This window comes from Harmonia axyridis, chromosome X, assembly GCF_914767665.1.
Source record: "Harmonia axyridis chromosome X, icHarAxyr1.1, whole genome shotgun sequence".
Classification (NCBI taxonomy): domain Eukaryota; kingdom Metazoa; phylum Arthropoda; class Insecta; order Coleoptera; family Coccinellidae; genus Harmonia; species Harmonia axyridis.
The window spans coordinates 23,730,043-23,744,280 of NC_059508.1; the positions used below are offsets into that span (position 1 = coordinate 23,730,043).

General features: G+C 23.9%; 3 pseudogenes; 2 read left to right on the top strand and 1 right to left on the bottom strand.

Moving 5' to 3' along the window:
* The first annotated feature begins 1,787 nt into the window (after positions 1-1,787).
* Positions 1,788-2,630, top strand: LOC123685939 (annotated as a pseudogene).
* A 5,088-nt stretch (positions 2,631-7,718) lies between these two features.
* LOC123685975 lies at positions 7,719-9,307 on the bottom strand (annotated as a pseudogene).
* A 2,386-nt stretch (positions 9,308-11,693) lies between these two features.
* Positions 11,694-12,848, top strand: LOC123685976 (annotated as a pseudogene).
* Positions 12,849-14,238: the final 1,390 nt, after the last annotated feature.

Here is a 14,238-nt window from a genome sequence, read left to right on the forward strand (position 1 = left end):
GTAGGACACCAAAATCAACTCAAATTTATCGGGTTTGGTGTTGATTGTTGGACTTAGCCTCAGGATTGGTTTAGAATGTTGGAATTGATCCTGAAGTAGGACGACCAAAATCAACTCAAATTTATCGGGTTTGGTGTTGATTGTTGGACTTAGCCTCAGGATTGGTTTAGAATGTTGAAATTGATCCTGAAGTAGGGCACCAAAATCAACTCAAATTTATCGGGTTTGGTGTTGATTGTTGGACTTAGCCTCAGGATTAGTTTAGAATGTTGGAATTGACCCTGAAGTAGGACGACCAAAATCAACTCAAATTTATCGGGTTTGGTGTTGATTGTTGGACTTAGCCTTAGGATTGGTTTAGAATGTTGAAATTGATCCTGAAGTAGGGCACCAAAATCAACTCAAATTTATCGGATTTGGTGTTGATTGTTGGACTTAGCCTCAGGATTAGTTTAGAATGTTGAAATTGATCCTGAAGTAGGGCACCAAAATCAACTCAAATTTATCGGGTTTGGTGCTGATTGTTGGACTTAGCCTCAGGATTGGTTTAGAATGTTGAAATTGATCCTGAAGTAGGACGACCAAAATCAACTCAAATTTATCGGGTTTGGTGTTGATGGTTGGACTTAGCCTCAGGATTGGTTTAGAATGTTGAAATTGATCCTGAAGTAGGACACCAAAATCAACTCAAATTTATCGGATTTGGTGTTGATTGTTGGACTTAGCCTCAGGATTGGTTTAGAATGTTGAAATTGATCCTGAAGTAGGACACCAAAATCAACTCAAATTTATCGGATTTGGTGTTGATTGTTGGACTTAGCCTCAGGATTGGTTTAGAATGTTGAAATTGATCCTGAAGTAGGGCACCAAAATCAACTCAAATTTATCGGATTTGGTGCTGATTGTTGGACTTAGCCTCAGGATTGGTTTAGAATGTTGAAATTGATCCTGAAGTAGGACACCAAAATCAACTCAAATTTATCAGATTTGGTGTTGATTGTTGGACTTAGCCTCAGGATTGGTTTAGAATGTTGAAATTGATCCTGAAGTAGGACACCAAAATCAACTCAAATTTATCAGGTTTGGTGTTGATTGTTGGACTTAGCCTCAGGATTGGTTTAGAATGTTGAAATTGATCCTGAAGTAGGACACCAAAATCAACTCAAATTTATCGGATTTGGTGTTGATTGTTGGACTTAGCCTCAGGATTGGTTTAGAATATTGAAATTGATCCTGAAGTAGGACGACCAAAATCAACTCAAATTTATCGGGTTTGGTGTTGATTGTTGGGCTTAGCCTCAGGATTGGTTTAGAATGTTGAAATTGATCCTGAAGTAGGACGACTAAAATCAACTCAAATTTATCAGATTTGGTGTTGATTGTTGGACTTAGCCTCAGGATTGGTTTAGAATGTTGAAATTGATCCTGAAGTAGGACGACCAAAATCAACTCAAATTTATCGAATATATTTATATGAATAATCCTATTTTATAGGATTTTTTACTTTGTGAATTAATTTTTGTACACTTAAATTAATGAAAATTTAATAGTTTTTATTTAAGGTTAAAATATTAAATTTTAAATTTAACTTAATAAGTTAAATTTTTAATTGTTAATTTTTTTTTGTAATTATATTCAATAAAATTAAATTATTTCTTAGAGTTTCAAAAACTCTTGTACATCTTATACTAGAATATAAAGATAAGCTAAAGAAGCTGATGGGTTCATACCCCATTTATAAAGGTATACCCCTTTTCTTTATAATTAAAACTATAAAATTAATATTTTTAATTTTAATAATAAGAGGAACTCTTATTTCTATTTCTGCTTATTCATGAATTAATATCTGGATTGGATTAGAATTAAACCTCTCAGCTTTTATTCCTATTATAAATTTAGATAATTTTAAGTATTCTTCTGAATCCTCCTTGAAATATTTTTTAGTTCAAGTTTCTGCATCAATTCTAGTTTTATTTTCTTTTTTAAATTCATTTATTTTAATCAATTCTATCGAGCAATTAATACCTACTTCTATATTTTTGTTTAACAGAGCTATCCTTATAAAAATAGGAGCAGCCCCTTTTCACTTTTGATACCCAGAAGTCCTAGAAGGACTAAGATGAGCTAATGCATTATTATTAATAACTTGACAAAAAATTGCCCCAATAATTTTAATTATATATAATTTTAAATAAAACCTATTCTTTATTTTGATTATTTCGATATGTATAACCTTAGGGAGTGTAAAAACATGAAACCAAACCAGATTAAAAAAAATTCTTGCCTTATCTTCCATCAACCATATTGGTTGAATATTAAGAATAATAATATTAAATCAATCCTTATGAATATTATACTTTTTAATTTATACTTTTATTTCTTTAAATATAATCTTAATTTTTAATAAATATAAAATCTTTAACATTAAAGATCTTATAAATAATATGAATTACAATAAAACTTTAAAATTCTATTTTTTTTTAAATTTCTTTTCTCTAGGAGGAATCCCCCCTTTTTTAGGATTTTTTCCTAAGTGACTAATTCTAAAAACTTTAATTGAAAATCACTTTTATTTTCTATCTTTTATAATAATTTTTATTACTTTAATTTGTATATATATTTATATACGCTTAATACTTCAATCTTTAATAATAAAATTAAATGAAAATAAAAAATTTAATTATATTAACTCTTACTATGTAATTTTTTTAAATTGAGTGAATATTTACGGATTAATCATTTTTACTGTAATTTTTAGAATTTATTAAGGATTTAAGTTAAATAAACTAGTAACCTTCAAAGTTAAAAATAGAATTATTCTAAGCCTTAGAATAATATTCACCTATAAATTTGCAATTTATAATCATAATTGAATATAAGGCTTAATAAAGGAGAAAACTCATAATTAAATTTACAATTTAACGCTTTAATTCAGCCACTTTATCGAATAAATGATTATTTTCTACTAATCATAAAGATATTGGAACATTATACTTTTTATTTGGAATATGGGCAGGAATAGTAGGAACATCGTTAAGTATTTTAATTCGGTTAGAATTAGGAACTAGAGGAAGATTAATTGGAAACGACCAAATTTATAATATAATTGTTACAGCTCATGCTTTCATTATAATTTTCTTTATAGTAATACCTATTATAATTGGGGGTTTTGGAAATTGATTAGTTCCTTTAATAATTGGAGCTCCTGATATAGCATTTCCACGATTAAATAACATAAGATTTTGACTTTTACCCCCTGCTTTAACTCTTTTAATTTTAAGAACAATCGTAGAAATAGGGGCAGGAACAGGATGAACTGTTTACCCTCCTCTTTCTTCTAATTTAACACATAATGGGCCTTCAGTAGATTTAGTGATTTTTAGTTTACATTTAGCAGGAATTTCCTCAATTTTAGGTGCAGTAAATTTCATTTCAACTATTATAAATATACGTCCATTTGGTATAATACTTGATAAAACTCCTTTATTTGTATGATCTGTTCTTATTACAGCAATTCTTTTATTACTATCACTACCAGTTCTTGCAGGAGCAATTACTATACTATTAACTGACCGAAACTTAAATTCTTCTTTTTTTGATCCAACCGGTGGGGGAGACCCAATTTTATACCAACATTTATTTTGATTTTTTGGCCATCCTGAAGTTTATATTTTAATTCTCCCAGGATTTGGTATAATTTCCCATATTATTACACAAGAAAGAGGGAAAAAAATTGCCTTTGGTTCTTTAGGAATAATTTATGCTATATTAGCTATTGGACTTCTAGGATTTGTAGTATGAGCTCATCACATATTTACAGTGGGAATAGATGTTGATACTCGAGCTTATTTTACTTCAGCTACTATAATTATTGCAGTACCCACTGGAATTAAAATTTTTTCTTGATTAGCAACTTTACATGGAATACAATTTTACTATACACCTTCAATTTTATGAACCCTGGGATTTTTATTTTTATTTACAATTGGTGGATTAACAGGAGTAATTTTAGCTAACTCTTCCATAGATATTATTCTACATGATACCTATTATGTTGTAGCTCATTTCCATTACGTTTTATCTATAGGAGCTGTATTTGCCATTATAGCAGGATTTATCCATTGATTCCCTTTAATTACAGGATTCAATCTTAACAATAAATTATTACAAATCCAATTTTTAATTATATTTATTGGGGTAAACTTAACATTTTTTCCTCAACACTTCTTAGGACTAAGAGGAATACCTCGACGATACTCTGATTATCCTGATGCTTATTACAAATGAAATAAAATTTCTTCTATTGGATCTATAATTTCCTCTCTTAGAATAATCTTTATAATCTTAATTATTTGAGAAAGATTTTATTCAATACGTTTAAGAAAGTTTAATTCTAATGTACCCTCTTTAATTGAATGACTCCAACTTTCTCCCCCTAATGAACATTCTTATTCAGAAGTACCAATCTTAGCTCAAAAATTCTAATATGGCAGATTAGTGCATTGGATTTAAACCCCAATTATAAAGATTTACCTTTTTTTAGAAATAGCGACTTGAAAATCATATATATTTTTAGACAGAGCTTCATATTTACTGGAACAATTAAGATTTTTTCATGATCACGCCCTTTTGATCTTAATAATAATCACTTGTATTGTAACATATACCATAATGAGACTAACATTAAATAATTATAACCATCGTTTTATATTAGAAGGACACAATATTGAAACAATTTGAACTATCATACCAGCATTAACTTTAATTTTTATTGCTTTTCCTTCTTTAAAATTAATTTACTTAATTGATGAAATCCGTAACCCTTTAGTTACTATTAAAACTATTGGTCATCAATGATATTGAACCTATGAATATACAGATTTTAAAAATCTTGAATTTGATTCATATTTAATTAATAATAATCAACTTTTTAATTTTCGATTACTAGAAGTTGATAATCGAACTATTTTACCATATCTTTCTCATATTCGAATTCTAACTTCATCTTCTGACGTAATTCATTCTTGAACAGTTCCTTCAACAGGAGTAAAAGTCGATGCCTCCCCAGAGCGATTAAATCAACTTAGATTTAATTTAAATCGAACTGGAATTTTTTTTGGTCAATGTTCAGAAATTTGTGGAGCAAACCATAGATTTATACCTATTTCTATTGAAAGAATTTCTCCCCAAAATTTCATTAAATGGGTAGAAAATTTTTCATTAGATGACTGAAAGATAAGTATTGGTCTCTTAAACCACTTTATAGTAATTAACGACTACTTCTAATGAAAAATTTAGTTGACCTATAACATTAGTTTGTCAAACTAAAATCATTCTCAGAATAATTTTTAATTCCTCAAACTATACCTATGGATTGGTTTTCCTTATATATTTTTATAACACTTTTATTTATTATTTTAAACATTAAAATATTTTATTCTCATAAAAAATCTCCTTTAAAAAATTTTAAATTATTAAATAAAAAACTTTCTTGAAAATGATAATAAATCTTTTTTCTTCTTTTGATCCTTCATCTTATTTTATATTACCTTTAAATTGACTAAGAATAATTATTAGTTTTTTATTTATTCCTTCTATATTCTGACTAATTCCTAATCGATTTAACTTTTTAATTCAAAATATATTAATTACTCTACATAAAGAATTCAAAATCATTACAAAAAAAAATAATACTTTAATATTTATTGTATTATTTTACTTCATTATAATTAATAACTTAATAGGGTTATTTCCTTACATTTTTACAGCCTCAAGTCATATAATTTTTACTCTATCCCTAGCTTTACCTTTATGGTTAAGATTTATATTAAATAGTTGAATTAGCCACACTTATCACTCATTTGCCCATCTAATGCCTCAAGGAACTCCTTCTATTTTAATACATTTTATAGTATGTATTGAAACAATTAGAAATATTATTCGTCCTGGAACTCTCGCTATTCGTTTATCAGCTAATATAATTGCTGGACACCTTTTATTAACTCTTTTAGGAAACACTGGTCCTATAGTAAATTTGCTTATTTTATTAATTATTATAATTCAATTTATACTAATTTTATTAGAATCAGCAGTAGCTTTAATTCAATCTTATGTTTTTGCTATCCTTAGAACTCTTTATTCTAGAGAAAATAATTATGATAAAAAATCACCCATTTCATTTAGTAGATTATAGTCCTTGACCAATTTTAGGAGCTTTTAGAGCTATAACTGCAATAATAGGAATAATTAAATGATTCCATCTTTTTAACTCTAATTTATTTATTTTAAGAAATATAATTCTTTTACTAATTATATTTCAATGATGAAGAGATGTAATTCGAGAAAGAACCTTTCAAGGAAACCACACTCTTTTAGTATCTTTTGGTTTACGATGAGGAATAATTTTATTTATTACCTCAGAGATTTTTTTCTTTGTTAGTTTTTTTTGAAGATTTTATCATATAAGATTATCTCCTTCTATCGAACTAGGAATAGCTTGACCTCCAAAAGGAATTAATACCTTTAATCCTAATGAAATCCCATTATTAAACACTATTATTCTATTAAGATCAGGCCTAAGAGTAACTTGAGCCCACCATAGATTAATAGAAAATAATTTTAATCAAACATTTCGAAGATTAATTATTACTGTTTTTCTAGGAATATATTTTTCTTTACTACAAGGAATTGAATATTTAGAAGCCCCATTTGCTATAGCCGATTCAGTTTATGGAAGAACATTCTTTATAGCTACAGGATTCCATGGTTTACATGTTATTATTGGTTCTATTTTTCTTTTAGTATGTTTAACTCGATTAAACTTTAATCATTTTAGAAACAATCACCATTTTGGATTTGAAGCAGCAGCATGATATTGACATTTTGTAGACGTAGTATGACTATTCCTATATATATCTATTTATTGATGAGGTAGATATCTATATAGTATAAATATTACATTTGATTTCCAATCAAAAAATCTTTTAAAAGTATAGATAATATTCTTAATTTCATCTTTAATTTTAATAATTCTTAGAATTATAATAATTTTAATAATTATTGCAAATTATATCTCAATAAAAACATTTAAAGATCGAGAAAAAAGTTCTCCCTTTGAATGCGGATTTGACCCTAAAAATTCTGCACGCCTACCATTCTCAATTCACTTTTTTTTAATCGCTTTAATTTTTTTAATTTTTGATGTAGAAATTACCCTTATTATCCCTTTTATTTATAGAATAAAATATTCTAATATTATAATTATTAGCATTATATTTTTTATATTCATAGCAATCTTAATTTTAGGTTTATACCATGAATGAAAACAAGGAGCCTTAAACTGATCTTTATAGGATAATAGTTAAATTAACATTTAATTTGCATTTAAAAAATACTGTTTTTCAGTTTATCTTAAATAAGAAGCAAAATATTGCTTTTAGTTTCGACCTAAAAATTTGAATTTAAATTCCTTATTTAATTGAAACCAAACTAGAGGTAAGTCACTGTTAATGATTCCAATGAGAAACTCTCCAATTAAAGAAATATAAAAATTTAAGCTTCTAACTTAATATATAGCAATTTGTTAATATTTCTATTTATATAGTTTATCTAAAACATTATATTTTCATTATAAAAAAAGATTAATTCTTATAAATACTTAAAAAATATTTTAATTTACCTCAATATCTTCAATATTGCGCTCTATTAAGCTATTTAAGTAGAATATATAAATCAATAACAAAATAATTCAAATTAAAAATATGATTATATAAATCTTTAAACTATTTTTAAAAATATACTGAAATAAAACAGAAATTTTTTTAAAAAATTTAAATAAACCCTGACTTCCTAAGAACTCTGATCAACCCTGATCTAAAAATTTATAATTTAGTATTCCTAAATTAATAAAAAAATAATTTATTCCAAAAGTTGAAATATAAGGCAAATTCCATATTAATACTAAAAAAATTAAAATTTTTATTAAATTAGAAAAAATTAAATTATAATTTAATTTTAATGAAGAAATCTCAAAACCTATAATTACCCCAATTATTACTATAATTAAAATTAAAATTTTCATAAAAAAAGGTAATACAACTAAATTGATATCCTTAAATATAAATCATATAAGAACCGTTCCTGAAAATAATACAATAATAAATATAAATCCTATTCTATAAACTATTTCATCTCTTAATTCTTCAGTTCTATTTATTCTAAACCCACAATAATCTGTAAATATTAAATAATTTAATAAACGCACTGTATAAGAAACTGTTAATGTTAAAGAAATTAATATAATTAAATAAATTACAATATTTAACCTTGTCATAGAATAAACCTCTATAATTAAATCTTTTGAGTAAAATCCAGAAAAAAAAGGAATACCACATAATGATAAATTTCTTACATTAAAAGATATTACAGTTATAGGAGTTTTATAAACTAAACCTCCTATAAAACGAATATCTTGACATTCTCCTATTAAATGAATAAAATTACCTGCACATATAAATAATAAGGCTTTAAATAAAGCATGAATTAATAAATGAAAAAAAGCTAATTCATATAAACCTAATCTTAAAATAGTAACTATTAAACCTAACTGACTTAAAGTTGATAAAGCAATAATTTTTTTTAAATCATATTCAAAATTAGCCGCTAAACCTGAGATTAATATTGTTATCAATCCAATGAATATTAACACAAAAGAATAATTTTCCAATAATAAATGAAATCGAATTAATAAATAAACCCCTGCTGTTACTAAAGTTGAAGAATGTACTAATGCTGAAACAGGAGTAGGAGCAGCTATAGCTGCTGGTAATCAAGCTGAAAAAGGAATTTGTGCACTTTTAGTTAAAGCAGCAATAATAATTAACAAACCTACAATTATTATTCTTTTATCTCTATAATAATAATCAATATATAATATAAAATTTCATCTTCCAAAATTTATTATCCAAGCAATAGAAATTATTAATATTGCATCTCCTACTCGATTAGATAAAGCTGTTAATATACCAGCTGAATAAGATTTTACATTTTGATAATAAATTACTAAACAATAAGAAACTAATCCTAACCCATCTCAACCCAATAAAATTGAAATTAAATTTGGACTTAAAATTATTAATAATATAGATAAAACAAATATAAAAACTAGTATAATAAAACGATTAATAGATAAATCCTTAGATATATAAGATTTTCTATAAAAAATTACTATGGTAGAAATAAATAAAACAAAAGAAACAAATAATAAAGATATTCAATCTAAAAGAATTAATATTTCTACTTCTATTGAATTTAAATTAAAAATTCTTCACTCAATAAAATGAACCTTTCCTGTATTAAGTAAAAATAATCTAAAACAAAAAAAAAAAAAAAAAACCTAAGTATTAATCTAGAAAAAATTACACAAAAAGATATTACTTAAAGTTAAAGTAACTTCATTGACTCCACAAATCAATATTTTATATAAACTATTTAAGTAAAAGAAAAATAAATCTCTTTTTAATAAAATTAAATTTAAAGGAACCCAATGTATGAGTAATGAAATTAATTCTCGATAAGAAATTAATTCAAAAAAATATAACCTTCTGTAAAATTTTCCATGTTGACTAAAAGAATATAAATACAAACTATAAGAAGCTCTCAAAAAAGTTATAATTATTAATATAAATATACAAATATGAGAATAATTAATTAAACTATTAATTAACAAAATTTCTCTTAACAAATTTAAAGAAGGTGGTGCAGCTATATTTCTAATTACTAACAAAAATCACCATAAAGATAAAAAAGGTACAATATTAATTAAACCTTTATTAATAAAAATACTTCGACTAACAATACGTTCATAATTTATATTTACTAAAACAAATAATCCTGAAGAACAACAGCCATGAGCTAATATTATTATTAAAGATCCAGTAATTCCTCAAGAATTAAATGTTAATAAACCTGACACTAAAAGTCCTATATGAACAACTGAAGAATAAGCAATTAAAGATTTTATATCTCTTTGACGTAAACAACTTAAAGAAACTAAAATCCCTCCTATTAAAGATAAATTAATTAAAAAAAAATTAACCTTAACTCCTAGATATATAAATATAGTTAAAAATCGAATAAGTCCATATCTTCCTAACTTTAATATCACTCCTGCTAATATTATAGACCCAGCAACTGAAGCTTCTACATGTGCTTTAGGCAATCATAAATGAAATAAAAATATCGGCATTTTAACTAAAAATACTATTATTATTATAAAATATAAAATAAAACTAAATAAATTTACATTAATATAAGTCAAATCTAATGTTTTAAACTTTGAATAATAAATAAAAATAAACAATATTATTGGTAAAGAAGCTATAATTGTATAAAAAAATATATATATTCCAGCTTGAATACGTTCAGGCTGATATCCTCAACCTAAAATCAAAATCAAAATTGGAATTAACCTAGCCTCAAAAAATATATAAAATAAAAATATATTTATAGAAGAAAAAGTTAATAATAAAAAAAGCAATAATAATAATAATAAAATACTAAATAACTCACTGAAATCTTTTAAATTAAAAAGTTTTTCTCTAGCTATAAATATTAAAAAAGAAATTCAAAACCTTAATAATAACAAAAAATATGATAAAAAATCTATACCTATAAAAAAATTTAATGAACTAAAAAATAAAAAAGAAATTTTTGAAAAAAATCAAATTCTTATTAAAATTAAATAATTTTTAATTAATCAAAATTTATTTATAAAACATAAAGGAATCATAAATACTAATATTATTAATATTATCATAAAATATTTAATGAATTAAAATAATCATTTCCATGAGAACGAATTATTGACACTAATAAAGATAATCCCAAAACTCTTTCACAAACACTTATAGTTAAAAAAACTACTACAAAATAAAATTCATAACTAAAATAAGATAAATAAAAATATATTATTATAAATAAAGTTAAAATTACTAATTCTAATCTAAGTAATGTTATTAATAAATGTTTTCGATTAATAAAAAAATTTAAAATTCTAAAAATAAACATACTTAAAAAAATTATTTCCATATTTTAATAATTTAAAAAAAATACTGGTCTTGTAAACCAGCTTTAAGATTTAATCTTTTAAAATATCAGAGGAAAACAAATATATCTTTAATCTCCAAAATTAATATTTTCTATTAAACTACCCTCTGAAATCTTAATTTTAACATTTTTAAATTTTTTGGCAATTTTTCTTACCCACCCCCTATCCTTAGGACTACTTATTTTAACTTATACAATTATAACTTGTATCATTATAGGATTAATAAGATCAAACTTTTGATTTTCATATATTTTAATATTAATTATAATTGGAGGTTTACTAATTTTATTTATTTATATAACAAGAACTGCCTCTAATGAAAAATTTAAATTTAATAAATATATTATATTTATTATAATTAGTTTATTTATAATTACTATATTTATAAATAATATAAATCTATATTTAATAAATCAAAATATTAATAATGAAATTTTACATAAAATAGATTTAATTAGAAATTTTTATTTAAATTTAAATAAATTTTTAAATTACCCAAATTCTAACATATTTTTAATTTTGGTTTTTTATTTATTAATTTCAATAATTGCAGTTGTAAAAATTACTAAAGTAAAATTTGGACCGTTACGTCAATTTAAATATGAAAATACCAATACGAAAAATTAATTCTTTAACGAAAATTATTAACAACTCTTTAATCGATCTACCTACACCAAGAAATATTTCATATTTATGAAATTTTGGATCTTTATTAGGCTTGTGTTTAATAATACAAATTATTACAGGATTATTTTTATCTATACATTATTGTGCAAACGTAGATTTAGCTTTTAATAGAGTGACTCATATTTGTCGAGACGTAAATATAGGATGGTTAATACGAACTATTCATGCAAATGGAGCCTCTTTATTTTTTATATGCTTATATTTACATATTAGGCGAGGCTTATATTTTGGTTCTTACAAACTTACAGAAACTTGAATGACAGGAACTACTATTTTATTTATATCTATAGCTACAGCCTTTTTAGGTTATGTTCTTCCCTGAGGGCAAATATCTTTTTGAGGAGCAACTGTAATTACAAATTTAGTTTCTGCAATCCCTTACCTAGGAAATTCTATCGTTATTTGACTATGAGGAGGTTTTGCTGTTGACAATGCTACATTAAACCGATTTTATTCATTTCATTTTATTTTACCTTTCATTATTTCAGCTTTAATTATAATTCATTTACTATTTTTACATAACTCTGGCTCTAGTAATCCTTTAGGATCTAATTCTAATCTAGATAAAATTAGTTTTCATCCATATTTCTCCTTTAAAGATATTTTAGGTTTTCTCATTATAATATTTTTTATTTTAAATATTATTATTCTATATCCTTATATATTAAGAGATCCTGATAATTTTATCCCAGCTAATCCTCTTTCCACCCCTCCTCATATTCAACCAGAATGATATTTTTTATTTGCTTATGCAATTCTTCGCTCTATTCCCAATAAACTTGGAGGTGTAATTGCTTTAGTAATATCAATTGCTATTCTTTATTTTATACCTTTTATTAATTTCAAAATAATAAAAAGAAACAGCTTTTATTATATTAATAAAATTATATTTTGAAATTTTATCGTTACAGTTATAATTTTAACATGAATCGGAGCTAAACCAGTTGAAGATCCTTTTATTTTCATAGGACAAATTTTTACCTTAATCTATTTCATATACTTTATATTAAACTCAATTATTTATAAAATTTGAGACTGATGAATATTTAATTAATCAATGAGCTTGAAAAGCATATATTTTGAAAATATAAGAAAGAATTTAAATTTCTATTGATTTATACAAAATTTAATTAACTATATAATTAATACTATAAATAATAATCTTAATCTAAAATTTAATATAAGTATATTCAAAGAAACAGGCAAAAAAACCTTTCAAGATAAATATATTAATTTATCATATCGATAACGAGGTAAAGTCCCTCGAACCCAAATTCATATAAAAGAAAAAAATAATAATTTTAAAAAAAATATAATAGAATAAAAATCTCCTCCTATAAAAATCAACCTTCTTATTATTCTTATAAAAATAATATTAGAATATTCAGCCATAAAAATAAAAGCAAATCCAAAACTTCTATATTCAACGTTAAATCCTGAAACTAACTCTGATTCACCCTCAGAAAAATCAAAAGGAGTTCGATTAGTTTCAGCTAATCTTGAAATAAATCATATTATTCTTAGAGGAAAATTAAATATAACAAATCAAACATATTTTTGATAAAAAATAAAATCTATTAAATTTAAAGATAGAATTAACACTAAAAATGATAATAAAATTAAAAATATTCTTACTTCATAAGAAATTACTTGAGCAACTGAACGAAGCCTTCCTAATAAAGAATAAATCGAATTTGAAGATCAACCCGATAATATAATTGTATACACACTAAAACTAGAAATTACAAAAAAAAACAATACAGAAAAATTAAACTTAAATAAATAACAATAAAAAGGTATTCTAATTCATAATATTAATGCTAAAATTAAATTAAAAACTGGTGATATAATATAAATTAAAATATTAGCCATATAAGGAAAAATTATTTCTTTTCTAAATAATTTAATTGCATCACTAAAAGGCTGTAAAATTCCTAAAAAACCTACTTTATTAGGGCCTTTTCGAATTTGAATATACCCTAATAACTTACGTTCTAATAAAGTTAAAAAAGCTACTCTAACTAAAATACAAATAATTATTAAAATAACTAGGATTAGATACCCTATTATTAATTAAGTAAATTATAAAGTTAAGAGATTAATAGTTAAGTTCTTTAAAGCTAAATGATTTGGCGGTATTTTTACTTTTCAGAGGAACCTGTTCTATAAACGATAATCCACGATTAAAATTACTTTAGTTAGAAACTTTTATATCGTCGTTGTTAAATATTTTTTTAGAAATTAATATTTAGATATTTTTTAAAAATTTAAATCAGATCAAGGTGAAGTTTATATTAAAGTAGAAATGGGTTACATTAAATTATATTTATGGATTTATATATTTTAAAAGTTTTATGAAATTGGATTTGATTGTAATTAAATATTTTTATTTTTAATGATTTAGTACTAAAATATGCACATATTGCCCGTCGCTTTCATCTAAT